Source organism: Tamandua tetradactyla, chromosome 5 (genome assembly GCF_023851605.1).
Source record: "Tamandua tetradactyla isolate mTamTet1 chromosome 5, mTamTet1.pri, whole genome shotgun sequence".
Classification (NCBI taxonomy): Eukaryota; Metazoa; Chordata; class Mammalia; order Pilosa; family Myrmecophagidae; genus Tamandua; species Tamandua tetradactyla.
In genome coordinates, this window is record NC_135331.1 from 194,343,486 (window position 1) to 194,361,902 (window position 18,417).

The window sequence follows — 18,417 nt, forward strand, 5'->3', positions numbered from 1 at the left end:
GGGATAGATAAGTTTGCTTCAAGAAGGCCGATGACATTCAGGGTTTCTCTCACAACTGGAAAGGCATATGGTGAACATGGCAGTATCTGCTAGCTTTCTCTCCAGGCTTCCAGTTTCATGAAGCTCCCCCAGGGACATTTTCCTTCTTCATCTGCACAGGTCTCTAGCTGCATGAGCTCTGTAGCTCTTTCCAAAATGGTTCACTCTTAAAAGACTCCAGTAAGCAACCCCACCTTGAATGGCTGGAGACACATGTCCAAGGAAATGATCTAATCAAAAGTTACCACCCACCTCCATGGATAATTTTAAAACTCCCGCCCAGCAATACTGAATAAGGATTAAAGGACATGGCTTCTATGGGGTCCACAAATTCAAATCAGCACACACGTCACCTCTATTATGCTTTTTCCAGGTCCTGGGAAAGAGAGAAGGCCCTTTCTTTCTCAGATGAGTTGTTTCCAAGTATATACTTCCCAATAAATTATGGTGCATTTGCAGGAGATTTCAGTAACTTTAAGACTGCCTCGCTTTCCTTTCAGTGGCAGGAAATCCAGGTTGAGTACTTTGTTGGAGAGCATGTGGTGCAGTGTTTGTGGAGTGGCAATAATCCAGGTCCTGGAGGCTGTGGGAAGGGCACAGGGAAGCCACGTCCGACCAGTCCATGTGTGGGAGCAGTGCTGACCACAGAAGCAGGACCCAGTCTACTTTGGGATGGGACTTCTCAGGTACTGACAGGAATTGCCATTCAGCGTCTTTGGGCTTAAAAATACAAGAGAAAGAATAAGGAAGAAAGGTTAAGCAGAGACCAAACATTTTCAGCTGCAATTTGTTTCTCACTAAAACCATCATGCTCCTGGATAGTTCAGTTGCAAAGGATTAAGGCCCTTAGTCTGAGGTTCTAGGGAGGATTCAGGACCTGTTCCTAAGTAGATATTGTCCATTTCTGCATATCTCTTTTTAGACCATTCAGAAAATGTCACTGAACACTGCTGTTTTCTAGACCAGCTGGGAATATTTGCAGTGCACTTTACATCTTGCATCCGCCCTGGTCTCAGTTCAAGTGAGAAGAGCAGAAGTTTGAATGGGGAAAGTCATATTTGCAGTAATATGGGAGAGCTTTGTACCCAGCCGCTTTGTTGCTATGTACCCAAAACAGTGTAGTATGCAGGTCAGAGTGGGACAAGTCTAGCCTACAGTCTTCTGTAGTCAGTAAAAGAAGAGTACATTCTTCAGTTTGTTGTTAGGTTGTTTAATTTTTCTTTGGGGTCATTGGAAAGAGCTGGAAATGGAAGAGAAGTGTTTTATTTTGAACTTGATTTATTTTGGAGGCTTATGGATTTAAAGTCTAATCCATGTTGATTCTTGTTAAGCATGGATGACTCCTGAGGCTGGAGTGCTACAGAGATCTCCTACCTGGAGATGTCCTTTAAGCATGTGGCTGCCGAGGAGAGGGTTTCTGCATGGAGGGAGACACCAGTAAAGAGTCCATTGTGAGTGGAGGACTTGGAACTCATTAATCTATTCATAGAAAACAGTATGATTAGCTTTGCCACTAGAGGGACTTTGCACTTTGACATTCATATTCATTACCATTATCTTCCTTGACCTTCTTAGAACATGGAGGAAAGTCCCAATTCCAGCTCTCTGCCCCCAAATGAGATGCTGTGTATCTTTTTAGTTTGATTTCAACTGAACTTGGGCTCTTCTCCATGTTCACAGGAATCTGTGAGGTCATTTTAGAAGTTGGGAGAACCTGATTTTTCTAGCACGGCTTGTCCCTCAGTTGTATTGGAAAGAGGAAGCTCACCAGAGTAATTGAATGTGAGAAAAGGAAAGAGAATTGAAGGTCTCATTAGTGGGTGTAATACGCAAAACTATGAAGTCTCTTGTGTAAGGTCAGGATGAAGCAAGAGTTGCCTTGGTTTGAGTCTTAGTGTAAAACACAGCAGTTAGGAGTACTGATGACATTGTTTGCACTGGCTTGTGCACTTAAATTGAACCTATATTTTGAAATTCATTAAAATTCTACATTGACCTTGCCTCTTCTTCATTTAGTGAGAGATTCCATTTCTGCGTGGAGTTCTCACCTGTATATGCAAGAAACAAAGAAACAAAACAGCTTTTGTTTTCTTTGTTGTGAATTAATTTTTATTTTCCACAACAATTTATACCTCCCTCTAAGATTTCCTAAAGGATCCTTGCTGTTTTGTAAAAAGTCATCAAAGATTTTTAATGTGATCAAGATACTTTCCCTGAGCAGGCTGTGTTTAAATTCTAGCCATCCTTCAAAACTGTCAGTTTGAATGTGTCCCAAGCATATCTGTTTTGAGCTGTTGTTGTTGCTGGACTGGCATTCTTAGGTTCTGGGCCATACCATGAGAAAGAAGTCAAGGGCACAACACAGGTGAGCAGCTAGGCATAAAGTTTGTTAAGTACACATGCAAAGAGGAGTATGTGGGTGCTCTCACAGGAAAAGAGAGGTGAGAGGCCCCGAGACTGTTGGGCAATCTGCCTTTATTTCTTAGCTTTACTTACTCCCCTTCCCCCTCCTTGTTCAGGGCTCTTTCTCCTACCCTCCCTTCTCTCCAGCATGGCACCTGGTGGTAGAGAGTGCACTTGGGTGGGCTGGCTGCTGCCAGCTGTTCTGCATGGGTGGATAGCTCCAGTAGGGTGTCTGTGCAGGACAGGCCCTCTTGACCTTGATTAACCGCCCTCACCCAAGGCTTCTTCGCAGCATCTTCTCTCCCCTCTCTGGTCTCTGCTCTAGCCTGCCTCAACTTTACCCTTGGAGAGTTCAGGCCTCTAAATCTTAATGTTAACTGAGGGATGAAGGTCTGTCTTGTGTGTCTGCTTCCTGGCTGTCAGGGGTGTAGGCACTATCTGATGGGGCATAGAAATTTCTGCCTCTCTCATTTAGGTTGAGAGGGGAGGAGTCTGTAGGAGTGGTTGGAACACTGAAAATCCTCACATCAGCATTAGTTTGGTCTGAAAGACTTAAGACTTCTAGTCTAGAAGAAATAAACTGGGTAAGAAGGTTAACAATACAAGAGCCAATTAATTGTAAGAGGAGGATAGAAAGGAGTGGGCCTAGGAGGGACATTAGCCATAAGAGATGGGGAAAACTCTGCATCTCTGGTTCGGAAGACAAAAGACTGAAGACCGCCCATGGATTATTCCACCTTGGCAAGCAGAATCCCCCCTTCAAATGAGGAAAATAAAAGGGAAAAGTTATCTGGACTGTGGTAAAGCCTGCAGAGCACGTGAGCTCTGTGAAAAATGTTCCCTCACCCGGACAAGTCTTCTCTCCTGTTCCTCAACTAGAGTGAGTTTTTTAAGGGAATCGCAATCATTTTCATCTCCCCTACTTTTAGGTTTCATTCTGGTTCTTCATTGCCCCTACGAGGTCCGCACCTCTGTGAAGAACTAAGAAGCCATCTCCTCTCTTGTTCCCTCCCAGCACACATCAGCTCTCCTCCCGCTTATCATGCCTGGACTGGGGCTTGGCTGTTGCGGGGAGAATCACTGGAGCTTGACAACTTAGGGGAGAAAGAGTTGAAGGTGATGTTATAAATGTCAACAATGTTTCAGCACCAAGATAAAGGGGACATGACTGCGGTAGGTCCATGGCCAGAGGGGCACACACCTGACACTGAGTTGAGAGCTTTATGGGCTCCTAGGGCCGTGGTCAATGCTGATCGGATGGAGCATAAGGTGGGGACAGAGTCTCCACGATTTTAAATGTGATCAGCAGCTAGCAGTTGGGAACGACTAGCCAAGACTCCTGAATGAGTGAAACAGGAACCTGGGAAAACACACTGTGGAGGGTTCAGGATGAAATTGGGAAGGGAGGGGTAGGAAGGAGAGAAGAGTGACATATGGAGTAATAAAGAAAGGAAGGTGGCTGCAGTAGCAAAAGTAAAACTGCAAGAGGAGTAAGTAGAAGTGGACTCAGACCTGTTACTTTGTGGATACAGAGGATTTGAGATAGTTAAGGAAAGTGTCCCAGCTGTCTTTTTCTCCTGTGCTTCTTGTAAATTCACTGGTAGCAAGAGTCCCTCTCCTAGCAAAGTGGACTGAAATTGTTCCACAGAAAAATTACACTGATTTGTCCAAACCATGGGGAGCATGAGAACAGCTTGCAGTCTCCTACCATAGACAGGCTGAGCACTTTGGAGTTCACACACAAGGTTCAGTTTTTCATTCCAGAGCTGAAGCCACTGATACTGTGGTCTTGTGAGGAAGCGGAAGGGAAAGCAGGGTACCCCAGTCCTAGTCTTGCAATGTAGAAGGGGGATCCCCTGTTAACTTTGTCCTTGAGCTTCTCAAATAATGCTGAGCTGTGCTCACAAAGCAAGGCATAAAAAGAAGGAGAGAGAGAGGGAGAGAAGGAAGGAAGGAAGGAAGGAAGAAGAAAGAAAGAAAGGAAGGAGGGACGGAGGGAGGGAGGGAGGAAGGAAGGAAGGAAGGAAGGAAGGAAGGAAGGAAGGAAGGAAGGAAGGAAGGAAGAAAGGAAAGAAAGAAAAGAAAAAGAAAAGGTTAGGGACACTCTACCATGTAGCTTTGAGTGGATTCCAGGAAAAGTTGCATCCCTGAGGCTGGATGGTTTAGTGGACAAGCAAGAGACTCTCACTCTGAGGGTCCAGATTTCAGGGTCTGTTCAGGGTTAGGTTCACCCTCTCTCTCTGCCCTTCCCCATCACAACCACTCTTAAATGGGAGCCCTCTAAATGCAGCTTTCTTCAGAGGGACGCATCCGAGGGTTTGCACTGGACTCTTCTACCCCTCACATCCATTCAATGGCCACTAAAAAATGGCCAAACTGAATCAGAAAAACCGGAATCTCTTACAAAGTCAGAAAAACTATTTATGTCCCAGGGCTTGACTACCATTTGGAGCCAATGATAAGATATTGGGTCTTTCTGAGACTCACAGACCACTTCACGTTTCCAAATAACTACGTTTTCACTTGGCCTCTACGTTTCTATTGGCCATCTTCTTGACCAAAAGCATTGTAATATCTACCAAGGTGTCTGACCTGAATCTTCTGATTTCGGAATCAGATGCCTTACCCATTAGGGCACGCAGCCGGCTTCACGACGCAGTTGTCTGAATGTTTCTGATTTTAAGGTTTTAACTTCCTAATTGAAGGAAGATTTAACAACATTCAAAAAATGAATAAAATGACATCTGAAACCTCATAAGACAATTACTTTAGATTAATACATGACCAGACGACCAACAGTCACCCAAGTCTGCACAGTTGTTCTCGTTACGGTCACTGATAATGGGCGCACACGTTTGGATGGAGAAACATGATCCAAGAACTGAAGTCTCCAAGGAACAGGGAAGATGATGGTGTAATGAGAGGGAGGGCCACAAGTCTGTAAGTGCAGACCTTTTCCTCTCAAAGATCAGATGGTGCCTGTTCTGGGGAGAAAGATCTGTAAACTCAGAGGTGGCCTCCCCTTGTTGGAAAGTCCTGCTTTAATACCAGGATGATATTTTATTGTAATTCATTTATGCATCGCTATTAGCAACTTGATTTAAATCAACAATCAAAAGGATCACCTGACATGGAGGCGGCCACAGTGGTGGATTCCAGACATCTCTGTAAGGGTGTGTACTGTGCACACACACTCAAGTTGTTAATCTCTCTTACCAATTTCACAAGAATTTGCAGATGTCATCTTTTTACCTCTGATCATTCAGTGTGTATTTGCTAAGGGAAAGGTTGTTCTCTTAGAAACCACAATACTTTTATCTAATTAGTGTATACTATAAATGCAATACTGTTATCTAATATAAAATCCATATGCAAATATCATCAATCATCACCTAAATATCCTTCAGGGAAATGTTTCCCCAACCCAGGTCCCAGTGCAGGATTACATATTACAGGCACTGTTTTGTTTCTTTAATCTGGAAGGGTTTCTCAAATTTCTTTGTCTTTCAAAATGTTAAAAGGCTTTGAAGATTTTAAGCCAGTTGTAGGATCCTTTCAATTTGAGTTTATGTATGTGATGCTCACTTGTGGTTAGATTCAGGTCATGAACGTTGGTGAGGATGTCAGTGATGTGATGCTCTTAGCACATAGGAGGCACGTGACGCTGGCCTCTTTCCCCTCTATCTGTAACGTTAATTAAATGTAAAGGTATCATTTCCTCTCAGTGATTTAATTAGCATGTTACTTGTGGGAAAATATGCGAGGCTTTACAAGTATTCTATTCCTCATCAAAGTTTTAGCTGTATTTAAGGATTGATGGATGAATTTTGCCTGAATCAATCATTAGCATGATGATGACACAATGGTGATATTGAAAATTTCTACCCTGATAAACATGAAACACTGCACAGAGAAATTAAAGCACACCTAAATATGTAGGTAGCTGTGGAAGTGATGACCTTGTAGTGGTAACTGCGAAGTGGTCCTTAACCAGTTCCCCTGAGTTATTGGCACAGGTGGACAGGAAATGTCCTGTAGCTGGAAGGAAATGTGAGAAGGCAAGGATGTCCAGTCAGCAGATGAGGTCATGAAGGGAGAGATTATGGAGAAGTCTCTGGGAATCTGTTGCCTCTCTTGAGCCATAACATCTGTGGGTTCTTAGCAAGCCTGTGATGGTGGGTCTGGAGCTAATGTCTACCTGCAGTCTCCCAGTGGTAAAACTGGCTGGACTTGGAGCCAAGAACAAGGTGAAATCCACTGAGCACTCTGCACCCGTGTCAGACCCGGACAAACAATGAGAGTAATGAATGCTGCCTCTATTCTGTCTTCTGCATTCCTTCATCTCTTCATTCAGTCAGCGCTAGCCAAAAAAACATTCAGGGAAGGGGAATTGGGAAACTATACTTCCTAACCTAACAATGTTACTATAGCACAATATGTCCTTTGAGCAAAGAAACTCTTGCTTCTATTACAAGTTAACCATTTGGGTCCACTTGCTCCAATCTGTACAGAAAAGGAAAGCTTAATCAGCTCACTAAATAGTTTAAATCTATCTTCTCACTCTCACCCCCATTTCTGACAACTTAATTTGAAAACTTTTCAACTCCTGTTTACTTCTGTGCTTCAGCTGCTAACTTTCATTGAATTAGATTATGATCCTATCCCAACACCTTGTCACTTCCAGTGACCTCACAATTCATGATGTACATTTTTGAAGCACACTCAAAAGGCATTTTTAATGTTATCTATTCTATCAACCACAAAATTCTTACAAAAGCGTAATTTTAATAGTGTTATCTGTCCTCACATATACAGATTGATAAATCATCTTTGGTGTTCATGGAGCCTATAGAAGTAAGAATTATAACCATACAAGAAAATGTAGTTAATTTGAAGCTTGAAAGAGTTCACATGAAAAGAAGGTGGCTCCAGTCTTAGCTTTTCCTGCTGAAAAGAAATAAGCTGCCTGCTGAGGCTGCCCCTAAGAAATGACAACAGAAGACAGCCACACGTGAGGAACTGGTTTCCAGGGGTTCCTTTCTAGCAGGGACAGTAAACAGATGGCAGCTCAGTCCTTGAGAAAGGATTCCTAGTAAATAGCCAGAAAAAGCTATCAGCTAAAGCCATTTGTTCTCATCACATGTTGGTATCTTCAGAATTGGAGGAAGAAGAAGTCGTCCTGCGGGCAAGCTCTTTTGCAGTACATGAGTCATGCTCTGACTGCCGGTACTCCTTCTTTGGATTCCAGAGGGCGATCCGGTGATCAGCCAGGGAGGAAACAATAGGGATTCTCTTAGCCTGGAAATAATCATAGACCTTCTTTCCACACACCAAGAGTATAAAACTCGTCCCACTGCTCTGTGTTCTGTCTGCCGCCTTCTCATATGGTTCATCCAGCACTTTTACCCCATTCACCTTGATGACGTCATCTTCCAGCCCAGCCGCATTGGCTGCCCTTCTGCACCTCTTCGGTGAATGAGCCTGGCAGATTCTGAATCGCAGTTAAGTGAAAGCCATATCCATTTCTAATCTCCTACTTCCTCTGTAGTATCTGGATTTGAGACCTCCAGAGAAGCAGGAATAGGAGCTGAAGCCTCCTTCACAGAACCATTGGGCAGTTCTTTTTTCTTTTTTTTTCTCTATCTTTCTGTTTATTTTCTAAACTGTTTTATTCACACACAATACTGTAGAGATCTTGAAAGGGACTCCACATTTTTAGCTTGTGGAGCTAATTTCAAACTAGGCTTTGCTGGTCTGAAATTATGTGCCCCAGAAAAACCATGTTCTTCTAATCCAGAATTCTGGCAGCAGACCTATTGCTGGGTGGGACCTTTTGATTAGGTTGTCTCCATGGAGATGCGACCCACCCAATTGTGGGTGGGATCTTTTGGTTAGATGGAGATGTGACCCCCACCCATTTAGGTGGGTCTCAATTATTTTACTGGTGTCCTTAAAAGAGCTGACACAGAGAGCAAAGAGATGAAAACAAGATACAGATGTTCAGAGATGTTAAGCTAAGAGATGAAACCCAGTTTACCCTGGAGAAGGACCCACAGATGCTTAGAGAGAGCCATTTGGAACCAGAAGCTAGGAGAGAAGGACAGCTTATGTTGCCACATAGCTTCACATGTGACAGAGGAACTGGTTGCTACCTGCCTTTCCTCTGAGAAGGTAGCCTCTTGATGTCTTTATTTGGGCATTTTCACAGTCATAGAGTTGTATCTTTTTTTTTTTTTGGATTTTTAAGAATAGCATTTTTTAGTTAATTAATTAATCAATTTTTTAACAACAACATACAAACATGAACATTCTTACCATATGATCATTCCATTCATGATATATAATGAATAACTCACAACATCACCGCATAGTTGCATATTCATCATCATGATCATTTCTGAGAACATTTGCATCAATTCAGAAAAAGAAATAAAAAGAAAACAGAAAAAAATTCATACATACCACACCCCTTACCCCTCCCTTTCATTGATCACTGGCATTTCAATCTACTAAATGTATTTTAACATTTGTTCCCCCTATTATTTATTTATTTTAAATACATATGTTTTTCTCATCTGTCATTGGGCAGTTCTTGACTTTGATCATAGAGAAATGGAGAAAAATGAGCCAATCTAGGAATGTTGTCCATCTTTGTCTACCGCCAACAGTGACGTCTCATCTCCGCTTCCCCTAATCATTTCCACCACAAAGTCATGATCAAGGGCTTCCACAGACTTGACATTGACAGCAACTACCAGGTCACTGGTCTTCAGGCCAACCTCCTCTGCTGGGCTTTCAGGACTATGTCCTTGATGATTTGGCCTTTCTGTTCTGGGTCTGCCTTCAGGTAAAACCCAGAGCCCTTGCTTTTCTCATTCATCTCCACAACCTGGGGCTTGGGGGTAAGCAGCTTCGAAGTGGCAGTTTCTCTCTTGAATTGGGTCTTCTGCCCTCTGTGGTGCTCATCGGTTTCCTCATCCACCAGGACATGATGTGCAACCAGACTTCTTCATCTTTTCAACCACTTCCTCATGGCTGTTGTTCTAGTTTGCTAGCTGCTGGAATGCAATATACCAGAAACAGAATGGCTTTTAAAAAGGGGAATTTAATACACGTCTATAGAAAGGTCAAAGGCATCCAGGGAAAGATACCTTGGTTCAAGAAGTCCAATGAAGTTCAGAGTTTCTCTCTCAAGTGAGAAGGCACATGGCGAACATGGTCAGGGCTTCTCTCTTAACTGGAAAGGCACATTGTGAGCAAGGCGTCCTCTGCTAGCTTTCTCTCATAGTTTCCAGTTTCAGGAAGCTCCTTGGGAGGCGTTTTCCTTCTTCCTCTCCAAAGGTCACTGGCTCATGGGCTCTTTGCTTCGTGGTGCTGCAGCATTCTCTGCTCTTTCTGAATCTCTCTCCTTCTCCAAAATGTTTCCTCTTTTGTAGGACTTCAGAAACTAATCAAGACCACCCAAATGGGTGGAGACACACCTCTACCTAATCCAGTTTAACAAGTACTCTTGATTAAATCACATCTCCAGGGAGATGATCTGATTATAGTTTCAGACATGCAATACTGAATAGGGATTAGAAGAAACAGCTGCCTTTACAAAATGGGATTAGGATTAAAACATGGCTTTTCTAGGGGATATGCATCCTTTCAAACCAGCACATTCCACCCTCTGGACCCTAAAAAAGACATATTTTCCCCATATACAAAATACATTAATTTCATAACAATATCCGAGGACCTTAAACCATTCCAAGAACATTTCAAATGCAAGATTAATACAAGATTAAAATCAGTACAAAGTCTCATCAGAGTTAGTTAAAGGCATGGATATTCCTAAGGCAAAATTTTCTCCATTTGCTCTGGACCTTTGAAAACTTATAACAGCTGGCATTTTCTACATTCTTTCCATTCACAATCGTGATCATCAGCTAGGATACCAGCTTTCATAGCCACAACTTAGGGTATTATACCAGCCATGTACATGTTTTTTTCCCATGGACAGTTTTCAAAGAGAGGCCATAGCTGTTCCCCTTCTTCACCAGGTAACACAGCCGGGGCTGGTCCAAGTCTGTGGTCCACCATTCATCAAGGGGGCACTTCCTGATCGCTGAAACCTGACACCTTCCGATTCTGCTCCAACTCCTTCAAGTCCACCTGTTTTTGGTGGCTTCCTTGTGGGAATTCCCATCATCACTGAAGGTCCACTCTTCTGACCAGATCCATGACCTGCATATCATATGCTCTTCCTTGTCCACAAAGACACCACTGATTCTAAGAACTATGCCTCCATCCTGGAGGCCAGTCTTCTCTGCTGGGTTGCCATCCTCAACCACCCAGACCAGATAGCCAACAGTGTCCTTCTCGATCTGCAGGAAGATGCCATGACTTTGCCCTTATATTTGGACAGTTGCCATTCTCGGCGTTTGAAGGTGGAAGCCATTTTGGATCTGGAAGGGAGAGGAACGTCTCAGTTCACTTGAGAATTCTCTCTCTGCTGGTGAGCAGTAGTCTTGGAGCTCACTGGACTTTGAACCTCATGATGTACATTTATTCTTTTTGAATGTTAGTGAATCTTTCATAGCTTTTATTGGTTATGTGCTAGTCAAGATTCAAAGGTTCAAAGTTGGACCTTCCAAGCAATAGCAATGATTTTACCATTTCACCCTCCTTTTTCCACTTGATGCTGGAGATGACAGCCAGTTTGAACTGACAACCCACCTGCAGTCCTCCCTTTTCTTCTGGTCCTTTCCAATTCCATATTGAACAAGTGCTGGAAACTTTCATTTCACTGCACTGGTGTTGGTGGTGACTCTTACGAGAATCCTCAACTGAAAAATAAAGTTTCATTCAACATTCCTGGGAGTGGATATTCAATTGAAAAAATAAATTCCCTGAATGTCTAGATTGAGCCTTTTCTGAAGAGACTTATGAGAAACTTGAGTACGTACTAATCACAGAAACATTTAATTAGCATGTGTCTTTGGCATCTAATATAAGGAGTGACATGGGGGAACCACCACTGGATGAATATGTGAAAATATGTATATCTTAATATTCTAAGAGACCCTTTCCATACCATACAACCGGGCACAATGACAGATGCGGTGCAAATTAGATCAAACATAGGAATAGTGTCTGCAAACTCCAGAAAATTATATAAAATATGTATAATGGTAAACCATATTTCAAAGGAGGAAGTGATAAGTCACTTCATATGGAATCTGGTTGTGGGAAATGCGTCTTTTCTGGGTCCTCTAAGGAAGATCCAGGACCTACATTGTAACAATTACATGAGGATTCAAGTAATCAAAAGGCCAGTATATTCCTCCATTTTCTACAAATAAAACTATTGAGATTCCAGTTACCAAATTCCAACTATTCCCTTCCCAGGTCTCCCTTTTCTGTGGTGAAAGTACAGCTTTTTAAAACAAGTTTCCACTCCTCTGCTGTCAAATACTGTTGTAAACTACAATAAAATGAATTCTGAGAATACTTAAAGACATCAAGAAACATGACTCTGTTTCTATTATTAGATCCAACATATATGAAAATACATTTTGATTATTATAATTACAAGAATCATGACAGAACAAATAAGGGAATTACTCCCTATAGTTGTTCATTGAAAGTATGCATTTGGTGTTGCTATTCCATTCATAACTTTTCATGTTTAATCATACTAAACCAGAAATTATGAGTGAATTTGTAATTGATCATATATTAAGCACACTTTGCACAAATAAGCTGTATATTAAATTTAAAGATTGAATGTGATATTTATCTAATCTAAACTGCATTATCAAAACATAGATGGTTAATAAATATCTAAAGGGTTTTTGTGTTTGGGTCTCATAGCACTTATGGTATGCGAACCAGGCACACATACAGATGTTGATGAAAAGGCAAAGAGTAATTTCAATGCCATTTTAGCAACCGCAGGATATTCAGTTTTACCTTCTATCCAAAATGAAATGAATGATGCTGGGTTTTCAAAACTCATCCTCAGGTCCTTACCTAAAGCTAGTGCCAACACGTTATTTTACAGGGTTATGATTAAATGTAAATTGTCTTTGCTGAAATAAATGCATTTTGTATCCATGAATATCCAGGTGTGTATTTTATTTGATAGAAAATAAAATTCTCAATGTTCTGTGAGATTCACAAAGTGTTTAGTGATAATTTTCATTGCTCTGCATGCCCAAGATTATTGTCTAATTTATAGATAATTGTTATCAAATTATGTAGCACATCATAGCAAGCTACAGATATTTTGCATTGCCAAACTTCTTATTTTGATTTTACTATTTGACTGTATTTGACATTGAAAAACATGCTGCATTTCTCCCTTGCAAGGAAGAATTTATTATTGTTTTCAGAAAAATAGCTTTTCTTTTCATTAATTTTCTTTATTTCTTTCCCTGTTTTTAATTTAATTTATTACTCTTCTAATTTATATTATTCATTTGGTTTAAGTCTAATTTGCTTTTCTTTCTCTGTTTTCATGAGTTGGGAGCTGTCTTTGTTTGAGTTACTACCAAAAATACCAGAAGATGGCTGGGTGAAACATGGGAACTTATTTGCTCACAGTGTTGAGGCAACAAGTCCAAAATCTAGATATTATCAAGGATTGCTTTCTTCCCAAAGATTGTGGCATTCCAATGCTAGCCTCAGGAATCCTTGGGATTTCTTGGCTTTTCCATATGTGCTGGTTAGAAACTATTATGGACTCCAGAAAAGCCATGTTCTTTTAATCCTAATTCAATCTTGTGGGGGTTGACCTATGGTTTAGGGTGAAACCTTTTGGTTAGATTGTATCCATGGAGAGGTGACACACCAAATGTGGGTGTGACTTTTTGATTAATTTCCACAGAGGTGTGGTCCCTTCAAAGTGGGTCCTGATTAGCTTACTGGGGTCATTTAAAATGAGAATCATTTGGGAGATATCTCAAATGCAGACATTTGGAGAGATGCTTGGAGTGCTGAAAGAGATGTTTAGGGAGGTCATATGAAACCAGAACACAGATACTTGAAAAGAAGAAATCTCCAGCCCTGAGAGATGCTAAGCTAAAAGATGAAACCCAGAGTTTTGCCCAGAGCAGCTGAGTGAGACCCACAGATGCTTGGAGAGAAAGCCAATAGATTCAGAAGCTGAAACAAGGACCTCAGATGCCAGTCATGTGCCTCCCACATGACAGATGCCAGCCTTTCTTCAGATCTGTGGTATCTCTCTCTGGATGCCTTAATTTGGATATTTTTATGGTTCTGTAAGCTTGTAACTTAATAAATCCCCTTTATAAAAGCCAATCCATATCTGGTGCACTGCATTCCAGCAGCTTTAACAAACCAGGACACCATAGGGTCATATCATTCCTGTGACTTCAGGGCCATCTTTATAAATCCTCCATTTCTATGGATTATGAACTACCCTCATTCAGTTGGCCACACCTTAACTAAAAATAACATCTGCTGTCTTATTCACAAGGGGTTCACACCAGGAATAAAAGTTAAGATTAAGAACATGGCCAAATTGAAGTACATAGTATACATAATGTAGGTGCTTAAAATATTCGTAGTTCCTCCCTCACATCCCTTGCGGCATTATAGTCATTAATTTTACATTTCCATATGCTATAAATCTCTAAAACAATGCTATTATTGCTTTAAAAATTGAGATAGAATAATAAAAGATTATAAATAACTTTTTCTTAAATTTCTTTTCCAGTGCTCTTCCTTTTTTTGTGTACATCCAAGTTTGTGATCTATATATCATTTCCCTGCTGCCTAAAGATCTTCTTTTAACATTTCCTATAGGGAAGTATACTAGACAGTTCATCTCTGCAAGTAAGACACTGAGTTTTAGCACCTAACTGTCACTAACAGTCATAAAACCAAAATGAATTCATGAGGGTCACACTTTGAAATAAAACTAGTAGAAAACATTTGTCTTCATTTTTTAAATCTCTTCCACAGTTGTCATTTGGAATATTACTAATGCCTCATGATTTTTTCTTCACAAAAAATCTAGCAAAATTAATTCTGCTCAGAGTAAATTATGCTTTAAAAAAATAACGACTTCTGGGCCAAGATGGTGGCTTAACAATGTGCGCATTTTAGTTCGTCCTCCAGAACAACTACTAAATAACCAGACACAATACAAAACAGCTCCTGGGGCCACATCAGTGACCGGACACACGGTGTATCCCAGTCTGGACCAGCTGGACCAGCTGCGAGCCCCCCCAGAACTGTCAGTTCCCCAAGCAGTTGGCGCCCCTCCCCCACAGGCAGCTTCCCAGAGGGGAAAGGAAAGAGACTTTACTAGCAACAGGGGCTGAAACCAACCAAACACCAATTGTGGAATTAATTAACAAATTCTGACTACTAAAAGTAGGCCCCCAGCTCAGGTGAACCTGGACAAAGCGGAGGTTGCTCATTTTTGCCCCGGTGCCAAGGGCGCAGGACTGATGGAAAAAGGGGGAAAAAAAGAAGGAAACAGAGGTTTTTATGGCTGTATTTCTACAAAGGCTTGACTGCCTTTGGATACAGCGGCAGGGCTTCTCAGGCTGCAACTGCCCCAGGCATAGGCAGAAACAAACTCGTTTGAGGGCTTGTCTGGAGCCTGTGCCTTCCCCAGGGGAGGGGTGAAGCCCAACTCAGGTGGTATCCCTCCCTCAAGGAAATCAGACACCAGGGACTGGTAACTTGAAGCCATTAAAACCAGCCTACAACCTCTCCTCTGTCTCCACCACGCCCCCAGCCAAAGTTAAAGGTACCGCATCATCTTATGCTGGTGGGACCCACAGGCAGACAAGAACCACATACTGGGCAGGATAAGAAAAACTGAGCCCAAGACTTCACAAGAAAGTCTTTCAATCTGCTGGGTCTCACCCTCGGGGAAAACCAGTACAGGTGGCTCTTTCCTCCTGAAAGGAGGCCAGTTTGGTCTGGGAAAATCTGGCTGCAGTCTATAATACCCAAGTAGACCCTCCTAAGTGTGTGTGGGGGGAAGGCACCATATAAGCAGGGCAAGAAACAAGAAAACAAGTACTGAAAATTTTCTTCTGTTAAACAAAACTTAAGCTAGAGGTCCAGATAAAGCTGAATTGAATTTCAAAGAACAGATAGACAACAAATTCATCCAGGAAGAAAACCGTAGGTAAAAGAAGTGCAAGCAATCTCCAGAATAAACTAATTAAGGTAATTAAATGCCTACACACCAGCAAGAAATAATAAATCACACTAGGAAAATTGAAGATTTGGCCCAGTCAAAAGAAAAAAACAATTCAAAGGAGATACAGGAGCTCGTAATTCAGAATGTACGAACAGACATGGAAAACCTAATCAAAAACCAAATCAATGAATTGAGGGAGGATATAAAGAAGGCAAGGAAGGAACAAAAAGAAAAAATGGAAAGTCTGAAAAAACAAATCACAGAACTTATGGGCATGAAAGGCATGGTAGAAGAGATGAAGAAAACAATGGAAACCTACAATGGTAGATTTCGAGAGACAGAACAAAGGGTTTCTGAACTGGATGGTGGAACATCTGAAATCTGGCAAGAAAAAGAAAATATAGGGGAAAAAATGGAAAAATATGAGCAAGGACTCAGGCAACTGAAAGACAATATGAAGCGCATGAATATACATGTTGTGGGTGTCCCAGAAAGAGAAGAGAAGGGAAAAGGAAGAGAAAAACTAATGGAGGAAATTATCACTGTAAATTTCCCAACTCTTATGAAAGACTTAAAATTGCAGATCCAAGAAGTACAGCCTACCCCAAAGAGAATAGATCCAAATAGATATACTCCAAGACACTTACTAATCAGAATGTCAGAGGTCAAAGAGAAAAAGAGGATCTTGAAATCAGCAAGAGAAAAGCAAACCATCATGTACAAGGGAAGCCCAATAAGACTATATGTAGATCTCTCAGCAGAAACCATGGAGGCGAGAAGACAATGGGATGATATATTTAAATTACTAAAAGAAAATGGATTTTGGGAGCAGGGAGATGGAATAGGAGCTTGCTCTGTCTACTCCACATATTGACCTGGTATTGCAGTACTTCCAGAAATGGTGCACCCCACTCCTCAATTGCTGTGTGAACTGACAGACATGACTTTTCCTTGCTGTCCTACTTTGCTTCTTTTCTTTACCAGACCGGGATATCTACAGTTCTCTTCGTGATTTTTATTCTGAGCTGTTTGTACTGTCATTTCTTCTTCGTCTGTCTCTTTCTTTCTTTTTTTTCTACTGTCACATCCTTTATTCGTGGTGATGGCCAACCCAGGTTTCAGGCAAGTGATAAATAAATGCTAGGAAAAAAATTAAATTACTAAAAGAGAAAAACTGCCAACCAAGAATTCTATATCCAGCAAAATTGTCCTTCAAAAATGAGAGGGAAATTAAAACATTTTCAGACAAAAAAATCACTGAGAGAATTTGTGACCAAGAGACCAGCTCTGAAAGAAATACTAAAGGGAGCACTAGAGACAGATACGAAAAGACAGAAGAGAGAAGGGTGGAGAAGAGTGTAGAAAGGAAGACTAGGAGTAAAGGTAAAGAGAAGGAAAATTAGATCTGACAGATAAAATCCAGAAGGCAAAATAGTAGAAGAAAGTACTACCCATGCAGTAATAACACTAAATGTTAATGGATTAAACTCCCTAATCAAAAGACATAGACTGGCAGAATGGGATTAGAAAACAAGACCCATCTATACACTGTCTCTACTCAAAGGACATGAGAGCAAGGACACAAACGGACATTTGCACACCAATGTTTATAGCAGCATTATTTACAATTACCGAGAGATGGAAACAGCCAAAATGTCCATCAACGGACGGGAGGCTAAACAAACTGTGGCATATACATACGATGGAATATTATGCAGCTGTAAGACAGAATAAAGTTATGAAGTATGTAACAACATGAATGGACCTTAAGGACATTATGCTGAGTAAGACTAGCCAAAAACAAAAGGACAAATACTGTATGGTCTCACTTATATGAACTGACATTAGTGAATAAACTTGGAATTTTTCATTGGTAACAGAGACCATCAGGACATAGAAATAGGGTAAGATATTGGGTAACTGGAGCTGAAGGGATACAGATTGTGCAACAGGACTGAATATAAAAACTCAGAAATGGACAGCACAATATTACCTAACTGTAATACAATTATGTTAAAACACTGAATGAATCTGCATATGAGAATGATAGAGGGAGGAGGGCTGGGGGCATAAATGAAGTCACAAAGAAAGATAGATGATAAAGATTGAGATGGTATAATCTAGGAATGCCTTCAGTGTATAATAATAATGACTAAATGTACAAATTTAAAAATGTTTTTGCATGAGGAAGAACAAAGGAATGTCATTACTGCAGGGTGCTGAAAATAGATGGTAATTAATACTTTAAAATTTCAACTTATGTGTGAGACTAAATCAAAAAATGTTTATTTAATACAAAATTTATATTTTGACTACTGCATCTCTTAATATAACTTATGTAGATAGTTGTTTGAACAATATAAGTACATGGAACCTTGGGTAGGACATTTGATTTTATTGGTTTGTCCAGAGTGATGCCCCAATGAATCCCAGAGTGATTTGATCAGTGAGTGGAAAAGTATTTGCAAAGTCCCCTTTGGGGAAGGGTGAGAATGGGGGAAAATTCAACCTCCCCAAGTTGAATTATTGATATTCTCACAAGCAGTGCGGACAACCAAAGCTATAGGCTGAGCCCCCAGTCTTGGGGTTCGTTCATATGAAACTTAACTCCACAAAGGATAGGTCAAGTCTACTTAAAATTTAGGCCTAAGAGTCACCCCCAAGAGAGCCTCTTTTGTGCTCAGATGTGGCCTCTGTCTCCAGCCAACACAACAAGCAAATTCACCACCCTCCCCGTCTCTGCATGGGACATGACTACCAGGGGTGTGGATCTTCCTGGCAGCATGGGACGGAAATCCTGGAAT

At 41.1% G+C, this 18,417-nt stretch overlaps 2 pseudogenes; one reads left to right on the top strand and one right to left on the bottom strand.

The window, feature by feature from the left end:
* Positions 1-7,578: 7,578 nt before the first annotated feature.
* LOC143682961 (Na(+)/H(+) exchange regulatory cofactor NHE-RF3-like) lies at positions 7,579-10,885 on the bottom strand (annotated as a pseudogene).
* Positions 10,886-16,406: 5,521 nt separating this feature from the next.
* LOC143685488 (U2 spliceosomal RNA) lies at positions 16,407-16,525 on the top strand (annotated as a pseudogene).
* Positions 16,526-18,417: the final 1,892 nt, after the last annotated feature.